Here is a 14,461-nt window from a genome sequence, read left to right on the forward strand (position 1 = left end):
TCAGACATAACGAAACTCATGTTTGGCCATTTTAAGACGTTTTTGACTGTTTTGTGCCCTCCGTTAAGCAAAGCTTAAGTCACCTTGAGTTATGTACCCCGAAAGAACACTCTTAGACAGCTGGTAATCCATCCTGAAAAGTCTGCTTACCAACTTTGTAACCCTTTGACCTTTTTGATGCCACTTTGGCGCCACACAGTTTTGGCCACTTGGCTCACTCCTGAGGGCTGACTGGAAAGAGGATAAACTTGTAGTGACTGACTCCCGACAAATCATCGGCGTCACTTGCTGACTGTGCGTCCAGTTAGCGATGGGCATTGGCTACAGACTGGTAGGCCTCAATCACCCTCAATCGTCGCGAATGGTCACGTGCTGACTAAATACTGAGACGTACCCGTATCGGAGACCTCTATGTTGCGGCGTTAGCCGTCTCTGTAGGAAGCGGGCTCTATAGTAAAAACTATTTTGTCTACAGAAATTAGCTAATGTGGAGCATATTTCTACCAGCCATGGCAACCACGTAAGCTCAGTTACGAACCAATTTCAGCGTGCCTTTAAGCAAGAGAGCCTAAAAACGTAAAATTTAGGTGAGAACGAACTTATGGGACACCCTGTATGTTCACGCATATAGCGTGCCAACTTGCGTGGTCCCGAATTATTCCACACATTCCGCGCATAGTTCCAGAAATACGCGTGTGCGAGCCATGGCGGCACCCTTCCGGCCGCGTTCGCCGCCGCAGCAGTGGCCCCTACTACCACGGACGATTGCCAGTGACGTCACAAGTATGACATCACTGGCTCTGGACGTGGCAGTAGACGCTTTCGGTCCGTGGCGTCAAGCGTGGAGTCTCCCACATGTGCTGTCTGGGCCTAGGGCGACTCCCACATGTAGCCCGGTGCACGAGATTACGGCCCGGAAACGGCGAGCGGGTGGGTGACGTCCGTTTATGCGGCTTCCGTCGCTTTAATTGCGGCCACTGTCGGGTCCATGTCATTCAGAGCAGGGAAATCGTCCGTGACGGGTCAAGAGACAGTGTGTTTTGAGGCGCCTCATCCCTCCCGGATTTGTCTAGCAGCCTCTACCAAGCTGGGTGGGCGGGAAAACGGTAGTGGGCCACATTTATCTCGATCAGGGTGGTGAGCGGAATTTCAGCAGTCCGATAACTGCTGTTCCGGGCGGGAGACAATCGCAGCCAGAAGTAACTCTTTGGTCCCGGAACGGCCCAATGGCGCGTCCGTTTGTCTATTGGTCGGGCTATTTTAAGAAGACCCAAAACAGGACCCAATGTCGTCTCAACAATCGGCATTCCAATGCGGATCTAGATAATGGGGTGATTCTCATAACAAGCGATATGTTTAGATTAACGAGCGATTTCACAAAAAGCAATGAGACACTTTGTCGCGCCTGTTACCATGCAGTTTGTCTCTTTCATTGCGTTTACAATATGATAACATATTTACCAAATGTTCCACTTCAGTTGATATGGTTAATTGGTTATACCACTGCAATGTAGTGTTTTAATCTTTCAGCGATTCCATCGTTGGTTTTAGGTGTGTCAGTGTCGATGCATTACACAATATTTGTTGGTTTTACATATTGCTCAAAATCGTTCTCGTTCTATTTGATTGGTAAATTATCAGCCTTCAGCATGAGCTAACCGTCTAAAAATGCCACAGATAATGTTCCATGGCAGGTGACATTTACTTACTGAGTCGTATTTTGCAGGTTTTCCGCGGCTCCGAATGATGGATAGTGAGCACTTATCCCTTGAACCGTTATCGGTACGTTTTCAGCAGCGGTGTGACCACTGGCTAAACCTTTATGTGCTCATGAATGAAACGCTGTCAACCTAAGTGGCGCAGCAGCAAAAGAGGTGCGACATGAAAAGAGAAAACAGCACTGAACAGCCAGCCATCATTCATGGGAAGTCGGCCGATATCCGTGAGGGCGCCGTGGAACCAAGTTCCAATGCGAAAATGATGAAGTGTTGACTGAGTGCGAAATAAAATTCCAGTGACGAAATATGTGAACAGATTGAATACGACAGGAGCATATATACAGATGTTGATCAACAAACTTAATTCGTTGGATTTTTAAGTAATTCATCGTCATGGCCCATGGGGGAAATTGATTTGTACTTACAAAACACATTAGTTCAACACTGCAGAGCTATATTTTAGCAAACCAAACGAATTACATTTAACTCAGTTTATCGTGGCTATAACGATAACCGCTCCTTATGGCTGAGCTACAATATCAGCTCCTACGCCGGTCACGGGACCACGCCCTAGTGCCTCCGGTTCGGTGACGTGTTAGGGGGTCACGCCAGTATTTCTGGTGCCGCTGACGTGTCGCAAGGACGTGCCATTGTCTCCATGGTGTTTCTAACGTGGCCACAAGGTCACGCCAGTGCCCCTGGTGCCTTTGACGCTTTTTCATGGTGACGCCAGCGCGTCTGGCGCCTATGACGAGGTCAAGTCCCAGTGCCTTCGTCCACTGACGTGGCACGAGGTCATGCTGCCGCGCCCTCTGTTCTTCTGACGTATCCCGTAGCTCGTCAGTGTCTCTGTATGATCATCTGCCCGCGGCCGGGCGGTGACACCGGCTCGTTCTGAGACTGCTCGCTGACACCTCGTGACACACCGCGAGAGACATGACTCGGGCCCGTCTCGACCAGCCGTAGACACCTGGCAGGCGCCTGACGGATCTGGCAGCCATTTGGCAGCACCGCAGCTGAGTCGGCAGATCGGTATTTGAGGGACGCGGCGCCCCTCGCACGCGGCGGGGCAGAGAGTGATGCTGGTCACACCTCGCAGCTTGGAAGCGCTAATCCGATGCGATCGCAGCGAATCTGATCTGTTGAGCGATCGTCTGCGATCCCACTAGTGTGCTTGCGCTCCAGTCCTTGGTAGATGACAGGAGGCGCCCGAAAGGGTGTCAGAAGGTTGAGATTAGCGTGACGAGCTACTGATCTGATAGTACCAAGACCCAACTCAAATACTTGCAATGCAACCATTTGCATCTGTCATCACAGACCACAAAGAATGCTGTACGTATATCTTCCTAAAATTTATGCGTCTGGATTCTAAAAATAACTGTAGCTTATGAATAATGTTCCAACGACAGATGAAGTAGGCATTTTGACGTCGATGCGGATCACGCGTAGCCATATTTTTGTCCTAGAAGACAAATGGGAGGCGGTGGTAATCTCCAGACGTGATTGGAGGCCCCAATGACGGCCGCGGTGAAAAGCAAACGTCAGACGGTGGAGAAAGACGTCCACCGTAGCCGGAGAGCACAGACAGAGAGGCGATATGAGGGTCATGTCTAACAGTTTAAAACGTTGTAGTATTTTGAGGAATGCTTTTGCACATCGGATGTTCTGTAAATGTTAAAAGCACCTAAAATGACATTTTTATCTAAATGAGTGAGTAATGAGCATGCAAGATGACTACAGCCGCCATTACATTACCCTAGTGCCCAGCCAGCAATTTTGCTCCGGGCCCAAGCAGGCTCAAGTGCGGATTGCCCGAGATTTTTAGTCGGGCTAAAGTCGGCTAGGGCTTGGGCTAAAGTCGGCGTATGACACAAATACGCCGACTAAAGCCCATGCTCTGCCGGAGGTATGCCCGCTCTGCGAGCTCCGGACAGCCGTAGTTTAGCCCTAGTTGAGCGACGATTGGCGTTAGCCCGATTTAAGCCCGAGCAGTGAATCCATTTATATAATGGAGATTACTCTGGGCCCGAGCGGGCTGAACTCCGGCAAGCCCACTCTGTGTGCCCTGTCTATCCCGACTTAAGCCATAGAAGTGAATGGGGTTTATACATTGCAAACTGCTGTGGCTTTGCTCGAGTTCGGTTCGAGTGATGGCTCCTGTTTTCTCTAGTCTCGACTTGACTTCATCTTGCTTTTGCTTCACACTGGATCAAGTAGCAAGGAGCAACCAATGCACTTTCAGCAGGTTGTGCGGTTTCAATGCATATTTAAAATTGTTACGGTCACTCATATGCTCTGTTAACCGGTCATCGAGGCTCGAGCATTGCAAAAGGAAAGTAGTGGTTGACTTTGATTGAATGTATATTTCAAACGACTACAGGCACGTCAAATGAAACACAAATACATGAAATAGTGGACTGCAAACTGCAGCAGTAATATGGCATGAGTCATGAAAAAACGCCATCAAAACTATAAAACAATCACAAGGCCCGCTAGCCTCCCGCTAGCCTCCCTCCCCGTTCATAATACTTGGTTAAAGGGACCCTCCCACCTTCAAAAAAGTTAATGAATTGGCATGAAAGTGATGTCGCTCGGTTCAGAAAGAGCAAAAACGAATATCTACCAAATTTCATCGAAAAATATTCACCGGTTTTCAAGATATTAGACTTTTACTTTTGTTTACTTTTTGGGATCTCCGCTGTTCCTAACGACTTTATTTGAAAGTGCGGCATTTGTTACGCGCAAAGCAGCATATACCACCGCGTGCTACAAAACGTTTTAGTCAAACATTTAACGGACGTTCGAAAGCCTGATGACGTCATCAGATTCCCGTAATGGTTAAGAGATAGGGACCACGCTGGTCCCACCCTGCAAGTTAAGGGAAGAAATTTCTTGAACACTATAAAGCTGCGGGGGTTGCGACCACGATAAATGGTGGTTTCTGAGCCTGGCCGCAAACTTGGCTATCTCAACTCAAAACTAATGTTAAGGTGGGAGGGTCCCTTTAAACACTCAACTGAAAGCATAAAGTAAGGACAGCAAGTAATCGCTCATAAGACATAAAGCAATAAGCAAACAATCGTTTATAAGGAACTTCACTCTGGTGAATGGGAGCTTTGGAGGCGTCTGGCTCCTCCACACACACACACATCTGCAGTAGGTGGTCGGCCAGCTTTCGACGCAGTTTCCGTATATGTAGGTATACCTACTTAATTATAAGCAGGCAGTTTCCGCTAAACCACTTGGCGAGGGCGACTGCGGCGTCCACCCGGTCCTGGTTTGTATAACTATTCCATTTTTTTGGAACCATTTGCTCTAATGGTACGTACCTGAAAAAGAAATTATTTGGTTTAATTTACTTGCATGTTTGCTTGAAAAATAACTTATTGATGCATTGATACTGTAAAAACACTTCTCATTGATCCGTATAAAATGTTCATTTTTTTTTAATGCGGACAGAGAATGAGCGTGCTCGGTGATAAGTAGATAAATACTTGTGTTTTGTATTTCATTTTCCTGGGTCAGAAGTACTGGTATTTCATAAAGATATAAAGGCACGGAATGCAGCTTTTCTGAGCGAGGGTATAAGTCGCCAGGCTGAACAGATATTCAGCTTCATGTTTGATGGCGTCAAACTCAGTCAAAATCATGACGTTTACATACGATCAAGCGCACCATTCAATACACTTACCTATCGTAAAACTCCATGCCAGTCCACTTGATAAGAGCAGTGAGCACTATCCCTTCTTCGCGCTGTCACACGCGCCCAAACATCAACCACCAAATGCCCCAACACCGGTGTGTCGTTTCGTCGCACAGCGCACAGACTGTCACAAACGCTGCACATGATTGGCGCAGAACTGCGCATGCGCGAACAGCCGAACAAGTATGGCTAAGCTCCGGCTTTACTCCAGTTAGCCGAAGGACACAGCCAGCTTGATCAGCCCGCGCTCCGCCCAAGTTAAGCCTGTTTTGGATGCGCGGGCAGATGTCGGGCTGAGCTACTGCTATCCGCACGTGGGCATAGCTGAGGCATGCCCCAGCTCAGCCCTAGTAAAAAATGCATTGGTTTTGATCAAAGTGGGCAAACCCAAGCTAAGCCCAAGCTGCCCAACGCTTGCCACAGGTCAGCCCAAGCGAATTGCTGGCTGGGTGATAGCTTTGCGCTACTGATCTATCAAAGGTTTGCGCAATTGCGCACGTCGCATGCAATAATGCAATGACAAAAAGGCAGACCGCAAAAGACAGCTTTCCAAATGTCTACGACTCGCACAAAGGTACAGACGTGCTACACGTTGATTCATAAAGAAAGAGTTGTCAGCGCTTCCCCATTTTGGCACCGTTTGTGCTGTCCTCCAATTGACAAACAACAGAATCCGGATATTTAGATTGGAAACTCGCCGCGGCGGCTGGTCGCGGCCCGATGTCGGTCGCGGCCCGCAGACCTGGCAATGAGCGCCGATCTCCGCTCGAACGGAAGGCATTGCATCAGCACCACCGTGGCCTGTAACCGCAGAGAGCGGGGGCTTCTCCCCCTGCTGACCCGGGGCGGGGAGAGGTGCGTCCGAGGCAGCCAAGCGTCGCCCAGTAAATCGCCCGCGGCCATCTGACCTGACCGAGTAAGACCGCCGTACCGGACAATCTGGCCGTAAGTTTGTGCCGGCCGCAGCGTGACGTTATCAGCGAGTGGACCGCTCCTGAACAGACCTACTTTTCCGGTCACTAACCACAGGGGACCGCCGGGCTCAGCCGGACCGACACGAGCGGCCAATTTTACTGTCTCGGCCTAACGTTCGCACCGGAACCGGCCCGGTCATTAGCGGAGGAGAGCTAAATGGGAGCGATAAATGCAGAGCCTTTATAATGGGCAGTTGGTACCCAATTCTACAAATAAATTACAATGATATAGTATGTGTAACTGGGAGTGTCCTGATTGTAATGAAATGGGTTATTAGTGCCTCAACATTTGCATTAATCAAACCAAGCATGAAGACAAACATTTGATTTTAGATTTGAAGTCAATCTGTAACTAATCTCTAAAAAATCGGCCTATGACTCTTCCAAGCATATCTTGCATTCCAGCACCCTTTCAGCATAGCGACATTTATTAACACCGAAATAACACGGGAGAAAAACAGTACATAAGGTGGGCGATGAAGCCGTCCCGTGATTTCAGCAGCTCCTTTCTTTGCTGCCAGGGAAGATGAATTGCGAGCCAACTGAGCAGCGGCAGGTTGGGATTCGGCCGGTAATTTTGTCGTTCCTGAGCGATTGATGGTGCGTTCGGACAGTTTGTGCACTTGTCTGTGGACACCGCCGGTCTGTGAACAACTGGACATCTTAATAGCCTGAAGATGTGCACAGCACCAAGGGTGGCGCTCTCAGTTGTGCACCAACCTCTGATTGCTTTCCTTATCCTTGTCTGCATGTTGGCCACGGAAGGCTTATGTATCGAACCAATGTTCAGCTGAACATTGGTTCGTTCAGCTCCTCTATCTATTCATTTTATACTCCTCTATCCTTTCATTATAAATGTGGATGAAGTGTTTATATCCAAACAAGCAAAAAAAAAAAAATGAACAGCCCATATCACCGGTCTTAACGTCTCGGTGCTGGATTCAGCGAGTACCCGCTGAACAAATGTAGCGACATGTCATCACACTCTATAGGTTACGCATAAGACCACATGCAGCTTCGTGAGCTTGGTACGAATTTAGTGCTCTCTCAGGAGTCTTCGGCGGATTGCTGGTAGAACGGTCGCGCATGCGTAGGCATTTTGTTTCCTGAAAATTCCAAATTTATCTTCCCGCAGCAATCGAGCCTGACTATTGACTACACATCAAACATCGATTCCAACGATAATGATATAGCGAAGCTAGCTATACTTCAACCAACATTAGTCATGTGTGCTCACTGCTCACTGCTCATATTTTAATAAGGACATGTACAGGATAGCAGAAGAAAGTCACGATGGGAGCTTGTGCACTTATAAGACCAGACCAGCAGCCCATAAATTCCTCGCCTTGCTGCCCTTGACCCAGAAATACACACACGTTGAGAGTCTAGCCAGACACATTGCGAATGAATATGAATGGATGAACACACTGGCTTTAATTCCAGAATCACCAAAGTTCCGTGGAGCAGCATTAGCACCACAATAGATCACTCTAGAAAGGAGAACTTCCTGGCAGTAGGTGCAACTTTTGATGTTCGCTTCAGTTACTGGTCATGGAATACATGTCAAAGCACACAGATGCTATTGTTTTGTAATTGTTTTGAATCATTTGAATCAGCTAACCATCAGGTGGCTGGCGCCAAACACACCCGACAAGAGAAGTCATCAGTCACTTGCAGCTTTGGGCGCGTGCCATTTAACCCGCGCGGGGCTGGGGTCTCCAGCCGAACGCGCGGGGCTGGGGGGGGGGGGGGTAAATTTTATCCCCCCCCTGTTATCTCCCGAACTAATGGTCCGATTTGGAAAATTCAAACGCCAATCGAAAGCTCTCATCACGAACTACTAAAAACATGTACTTAATTTAAAGTTTAAGGTCAAGGTCAAGGTCAGGTCAAGGGTACAAATTGCAAGTTTCTACGGTATCGGCCTTGCACCGTAGTTGCCGAAGAATGGAGTCATGGACTGAGACTGATCGCCCAAAACGTGTTCTTAGGCTACCAAGACAATATTCGTTGCATACAATATCATTCAGAGGTCAAGGTCAAGGTCAGGTCAGGTCAGGTCAGGTCACCAAAAAACAAAATATAGAAAAGGGCATGTGCGACACATGTTTTATGGGTCATTTTACTCATAGAATTCAATAGGCACACTCAATAAGTGATATGGACCACCTCTGGATGAATTTCAGGTCGAGGTCAGGTCAAGGTCAGGTCAAGTGAGGTCAAATTTTGAAGTTGGTTTTTAAGGCCTAAAAAGGTGTCTATCTGATGCAGTTTTTCACGGCGAATCGAATGGTGCTATTTTTGTTTCCGTACGAGGTCTAGAACTTCCAAAAAAGTCATTTTTCAAAAAATTTGTGTGTCGTGACGTCATAAAATTTTGAATAACTCCCACATTTTTGAACCGATTCTTCTAAAATTTGGTATGTAGGTGCACATAGACCACTTCTCTGACATATATTCCGGTTTTTTCGATAGACTCAAAATTTTGGATTTTATAATGATTTTCCCAAAAAAGTCAGTTTTTTGAAAAAAAATTTAGGCCAAAATCCAAAATTTTCAAAAAACCGAGATAGCCATTTGATAGACAAAGTAAAATTACGTATAACCATTTTTGTTACGTCTTGATTCCTTTAAAAATGAAGATGTTAGCGGCGTTTGAACTTTTGCCGTTTTTGAGGCGAAAATGGCGAACATGACGTCACTAAAACGTCAATTTCTCAAAAATTTCCGACGGATTTCGCTCAAATTTTCAGGGAACGTGTCAAATTGATGTAAGAAAGGGTACTGAAAGTTCGGCGGCGCTGCGCGCCGCCGTTTTTGAGATATCGCAAAAATTCGCGAGGGGGGTAAAATTTACCCCCCCCCCCCAGCCCCGCGCGGGTTAAAGATGACCGCGCAGGCTGCGCAACAGACATCAGGAATGATGACCACTGATGAAAAAAATAAACGACTAAGAACGAGCCACTACGGCGCGAGTTTAATTTTGCTACACTAATGACTCATGTAATGCGTCACATTATTATTTTCAGCCACTCAAGAGTCCATCTCTCTGGTGTTGGCGTGTTTATTTCCAGCCGAGGCGCAGATTGATGGATCGGTCAAGGGTGACGTGATAGACCTGCGTGTGAACATTCGAGGAACACGACGCCGATTAATTACACTGTACGAGAATAACCAGAGGGGGACTGATGAAAATAAGCTGTCGTTTTTCTGAGGCCTTCTGTCCGAGCGTTAATTATTCATGTGTTCCAATTTTGAATAAAGGAGCAAAATATTAAGCAAAGCAATAAGCATGTCTCCTAGGCCCATTGGTATGCCATTGATGCCATAACAATTACCTTGAATATATGATGAAATGATAAATAATAATTGATGCTAAACTGTGCCTCAATGAGCAGCTGTCAACTTCATGACAGAAATAACATCGCCATGCAGTAACTAAATTAAATCTGATAAGGAAAAAATAATGCAATTATAAATACGCAGTTATTTATCACGTGACTGTGACATCGATCATAATAAGGGTTACGCCAGGGGAATATTAAATCAAACGCAACAAGCGCTACAAGTCACTTGTGATGTTTTGTGCTCGATAAACAACTATAACATTGAACATATAATTATTTAATGTGCATATATGCAACCGATAACTCAGGATCAAATAATCACCATGTGCCGTATTACAGGGCCTCCTCTAAGGATTTTTCACTGGGTGGGCAATTTTTTTTCGCCGCTCCCCTGCCTGAGGGCGGATCCAGCCACTTGTTTTGGGGTTCAACCAATTTCAAAACCTGTGTCGGGGGGGGGGGGGTGAGGCAAAATAAGCTGTGCCATTATTGGAAACAAGATGATAGTTTGCAAAGATAACGTTTGTCGTGTGTTTTATTTTTATCCCTCGCCGGCACAGGCCATTTTGCGTCCTTCGACGGCGCAAGGGGGGGGGGGGGGGCGAACCCCTCGTGTTTGGCCCCTTATTGAGCTAGAGCCCCACGGAAAAACATCGTGTAGGTCATCACGAGACGAAGCCAACGGTACCCAGTTTTAAGGTCATAGTTCAAATGGTGACCTCTGAGGTGAGGTCAGGTCGTCAATGAACCAAAAGTCGAGAAAATCGGGGCCTGTTAGAACGTCGTAGTATGGCTGCTATGGTTTTTTCGGGGTGCTGATCACGAATATCATGTTATTTGTGATCACAGATGATATCTTCATGCATTTAGGCCAGGTCGGGTCAGGTCAGGTCAGGTCAACCAGAAGGGGTCCTGCCGGGTATTCGTAGTACGTGTCAAAAGCCTCTGACAGCTTCGTAACATATTACGAAGGCACCAAAACTACTTCATAAATGTTCAAATGGTTGCCTAATTCGAATTCAGCTCTAAAAACTAGCCTAGAAACATATAAAACTCGAAAAAGTGAACCGAGGTTATCAAAGGTCAATAACCTGACCTGACCTTCAGGTGACCTTGCCATCCAACCTAATGCATGAGACCAACATCATATCACATGTTTGAAAGCCTGAAACCACGAAAAGACTGCAAACACGCGGTAATGCGAGCCGACATACGCCGAATCGCGATTCCGGCCAAAAATTGTCTTGAAAAGCAGGTCACAGGTCAAAGGTTATTTGGGTCAGGATCATGAAATTTTCAGTGTAGGTGTAAAATTGATTAACTCGAAGGTACTGCAAGTTTCGTCGCGATCGGCCGCTATTTACGCGATTTATTTGCGAAAAAAAAAAACATAGGGGGTTGCATCACCCCGCCCCCTGTGACGGCTAGGGTTATAGTTAGCGATGCTCGTGACGTCTATTAGTTCCATATTACATGTACATTGTATGTACAATGTACATGCCTATTCACTCACGAGACAATTCGTTTTTTTTTTTTTTACAAATACCGATTAACCCGCGCGGGGCTGGGGGGGGGGTAAATTTTACCCCCCCTCGCGAATTTTTGCAATATCTCAAAAACGGCGGCGCGCAGCGCCGCCAAACTTTCAGTACCTTTTCTTACATCAATTTGACACGTTCCCTGAAAATTTGAGCGAAATCCGTCGGAAAATTTTTGAGAAATTGACGTTTTAGTGACGTCATGTTCGCCATTTTCGCCTCAAAAACGGCAAAAGTTCAAACGCCGCTAACATCTTCATTTTTAAAGGAATCAAAACGTAACAAAAAAGGATATACGTGATTCTACTTTGTCTATTAAATGGCTATCTCGGTTTTTTGAAAATTTTGGATTTTGACCCAATTTTTTTCAAAAAACTGACTTTTGGGAAAATAACTATAAAATCCAAAATTTTGAGTGTATCGAAAAAACCGGAATATATGTCAGAGAAGTGGTCTATGTGCACCTACATACCAAGTTTTAGAAGAATCGGTTCAAAAATGTGGGAGTTATTCAAAATTGTATGACGTCACGACACACGAAAATTTTGAAAAATCACTTTTTTTGGAAGTTCTAGACCTCGTACGGAAACAAAAATAGCACCATTCGATTCGCCGTGAAAAACTGCATCAGATAGACACCTTTTTATACCTTAACAACCAACTTCAAAATTTGACCTCACTTGACCTGACCTTGACCTGACCTCGACCTGAAATTCATCCAGAGGTGGTCCATATCACTTATTGTGTGTGCCTATTGAATTCTGTGAGTAAAATGACCCATAAAACATGTGTCGCACATGCCCTTTTCTATATTTTGTTTTTGGTGACCTGACCTGACCTGACCTGACCTTGACCTTGACCTCTGAATGATATTGTATGCAACGAATATTGTCTTGGTAGCCTAAGAACACGTTTTGGGCGTGTTCTTATCACTTATCAGTCTCAGTCCATGACTCCATTTTTCGGCAACTACGGTGCAAGGCCGATACTGTAGGAACTTGCAATTTGTACCCTTGACCTGACCTTGACCTTGACCTCAAACTTAAAATTAAGTACATGTTTTTAGTTGGTCGCGATGAGATCTTTCGATTGGCGTTTGAATTTTCCAAATCGGACCATTAGTTCGGGAGATAACAGGGGGGGTAAAATTTACCCCCCCCAGCCCCGCGCGTTCGGCTGGAGACCCCAGCCCCGCGCGGGTTAAAACCCAATACCGTGAGAGGGATGCTACCTAGGCTTATAGATGCAACAGAGAGTTAGAGCTCCTAATTTACAGCCTCACCGGTTGGACCTTTATTTTTACATTTGCTTCTGGGTGGGCAAATCGACGCCACTGGGTAGGCAATTGTGGTGACTGGGTGGGCATTTGCCCACCCAGTGGGTATGTTAGAGGAGGCCCTGCCGTATTCTAAGCAAACAGGAAAAGCTCGAGACAAAACGCATGGCTTTGTATGAACACATGTTAGGTCAAACAAGGTGTGGACAATGGTTGCAAGCGCATGTGTCATTTTTGTAAACTTCCAAACCTCATATAAAAGGCATGCCTGTAGTCGATCCAAATTTAGGGAAAACGTAGAATCTGATCAAAATAGGCCACAAAAAGTATGTGTATAGAAAAAGCAAACGGTGTTTGTCGTCTTACAAAATTACAACATTTAAGGGTGGGCTGCATCAAACATTAAAATGTGACTTTGTATATTTTCTAACATATATTGTGGCTTGTGTGAGTAAAAAATGAGAGCTTATATAACCGAACTTGAAACTCGATGATTCAAAATGAAAGTCCGATTTTATGGACTTTCTCGGGATACATTTTCATTGCGACAGGAAATATACGGCGCCGCGTCGTCTCATAAATAAGACACGGCAACAAAATTGTGGGATTTTACGCCTCCCTTCCTTTTCTGCAAGTCGGCGGTCAATCATAGCTGCTTATACGAATAGGTTACCCGCAAGTACACCTCATTTGATCTCGGTCAAAGGATAACTAGCCATAGGAAAAGTTACAAAAGAGAGGTGTATGCCTCGGACTTTGTCTATGGTCAGCCGTTAGTGACTTGGTGACATCCTCCTACCTACCTACCTATATATTTTATATCCGAATCAACTCCCTTATATTGTCACTGTTGGAACACAAAAACTCTTTCTAATGCAACATTCACAACACAAGGCAAACATCAAAACATACATATTTGCAGAATCAGCACATCATTTCATGTGAATTTCATATTATCGAAAAATACACGTCAACGTTACTCTGGAACTGAACAGATCATTCAATAAAGTCACCACCCAGGTTGCTTGAGGAAGTAAGGATTAAAAGCATATTCATCAGCCCTGATATAGTCAAATAAGCTACGTTAACCATCTTATACACGACAATACAGAGTGAAAATAATTACATAGTTAGATGATGCAGCCCTATCTCTTTCCCGGCTTTCGCCCGGTCTGCTTACCTGATCCAGCTCCCCACTCTTCAATGTTCAGATTAGAACACAACTGGCTCCTCCTGTGTTCCCGTGCTCCCGAGGAGGCGCACGATTCAGTCTCGTTTCTGCTCTCCAGTGACGTCTACGTCTGATGGGACGGGCTCTGTCACCTCCAGTCTCCTCTGCTGACCGACGAAACGTCCCTTGCTAGTCAAGGGCAGGCCAGCCGCCACTTAGGTCGACGCCGATATGAGTCTGCGCAGGATTTCCCACATTCACTCCAACACAGCCTTTCAAATCAGTTGAGCTCTGACCGTCTAAGATCCTTTGCGTGCAGTTCTATTCACGTCACTTCGCGGTCGGGTCGGGTCGTCTGAGGTCAGGTCACCTCAGGTCAACGTCGTGGCGCGGGACGTGCAGCGCGCGCCAGTGAGCTGCCCTCGATCGCTGCGGCGGCACTGCACCCACTGCCTGAGGCACTGTCTGTTTGGACATTCCCGCGACCACAAGGCCAGCAGTGCCTGGCTCCGCTAATATTAGCAGGGTACCGTGCGCGCGCGCAGAGTTGAGAGCCCCGGGGAGGGCGAGTTGAGGACCACCGCCGACGCGTCGACCGCGACGGAGGGTGACCGGCGGGTTGTTCCATGTCGTCGGTGCGGTAAAGGTGACATCATCGGTACACTGGAGCCGACGAAACAAAATGGCGACGATCGTGCTGCTGGACCGCGGAGAACGGTGCGTTAGGTTTAGCA

At 46.4% G+C, this 14,461-nt stretch overlaps 1 protein-coding gene across 1 annotated transcript in view; it reads right to left on the minus strand.

Annotated features, from left to right (window-relative positions):
* LOC122365665 (ras-related and estrogen-regulated growth inhibitor-like) overlaps positions 1 to 14,198 on the minus strand; it is a 34,222-nt gene extending 20,024 nt beyond the window's left edge. The window contains exon 1 of the mRNA XM_043337079.1: positions 13,737 to 14,198. The gene's annotated coding sequence lies outside the window, so the exon portion shown is untranslated. The remainder of the gene's footprint in view (positions 1 to 13,736) is intronic.
* Positions 14,199 to 14,461: the final 263 nt, after the last annotated feature.

Source organism: Amphibalanus amphitrite, unplaced genomic scaffold (genome assembly GCF_019059575.1).
Source record: "Amphibalanus amphitrite isolate SeventyFive unplaced genomic scaffold, NRLGWU_Aamphi_draft 000028F_arrow, whole genome shotgun sequence".
Taxonomy (NCBI): Eukaryota; Metazoa; Arthropoda; class Thecostraca; order Balanomorpha; family Balanidae; genus Amphibalanus; species Amphibalanus amphitrite.